The following is a 1,145-nucleotide window of genomic DNA, read 5'->3' on the forward strand; positions in this document are numbered from 1 at the left end:
GTCTCTCTCTCTCTCTCTGTCTCTCTCTCTCTCTCTCTCTATCTCTCCCCCCCCCTCTCTCTTTCACGCCCACAAACACACACACATACGCACACACGAACATGTGCCACCCCTGTATGTCTGTGTTTTTTCTTCTTTTCTCCCGATCACAACACCGATGGATAGATAGATAGATAGGTAGATAGATAGATAACAAAGATAGATAGACAAACACAACCAACCAACCAACAAACAAAAAAAATACACAAACAAACAAGCCAAGGAACAAACAAACACATACACACACAAACAGACAGACGCGAACGTGCGCAATCACCCTCACCAGCAGCCCCGGCGTCGCCCGCCCGACAAACTTGCACGGGTCGTCGACTCGTCGTCGTCGACCGGCCTGTTGGAAAATTTCTACGGTAAGGATTTTTAACCCACTAGGTACGAACGAACGATAAGCCAGACAGAACACGGACTCTCTCAGACCCACAGTCCATGCGCGGCCGCTCTTCGCAGCCAGCTCGCTCGCTCGGCCAAGCTTGCAAGCTAGCCCAGGCCGCCGGCGCCACGGAAGCAGCGATGAGAAAAACGAGAGAGGGCGATGGTGCCAGTAAGCGGCCGGCGCGCGGTGATATCCGGGGGCAGCGATGCTATTTTAGCGGGATTTTCGCTCACCGGTCCGCTTACCCGCCCGCCCGCTCAGTGCCAGCCAGCAGGGCCGGCTGAAGAAATAGCTAGCCTGGCGTCGCCGCTGCTTGTAGTGATGGATCTGTTTCTTCCAGTTTGAGGTTTCTACGCCCACACCGAGAACTGGCGGGCGCGCACGTGCGGACAAAGATAGATCGCTCGCCAGTGACGACAGAAATATGACTTTGGTACCGTCTGTGCGTCTCGTTGTCAAAAGGCTTTTTGGTTGGGTGTGTTGGGGGCTGGTGTTTGTGGTGAGATTGCATTCTTTCCGAACTGTTTCCTGTTGTTTCCTTTTTTCTTCTTTAAGTAGGCCCACATGATGTAGATCTCCCTCTTCCTACACTTTCTGAATCTTCATCAGTACGCCAAAGAAGTTCTATATAATTTCATTCCTCCACTGAATAAAACAAACAACAAAAAAGAGAAAATTGTGTGCATGTGTGTGTGTGTGTGTGTGTGTGTGTGTG

The sequence above is a fragment of the Aplysia californica genome, unplaced genomic scaffold (assembly GCF_000002075.1).
Source record: "Aplysia californica isolate F4 #8 unplaced genomic scaffold, AplCal3.0 scaffold00517, whole genome shotgun sequence".
NCBI lineage: Eukaryota > Metazoa > Mollusca > Gastropoda > Aplysiida > Aplysiidae > Aplysia > Aplysia californica.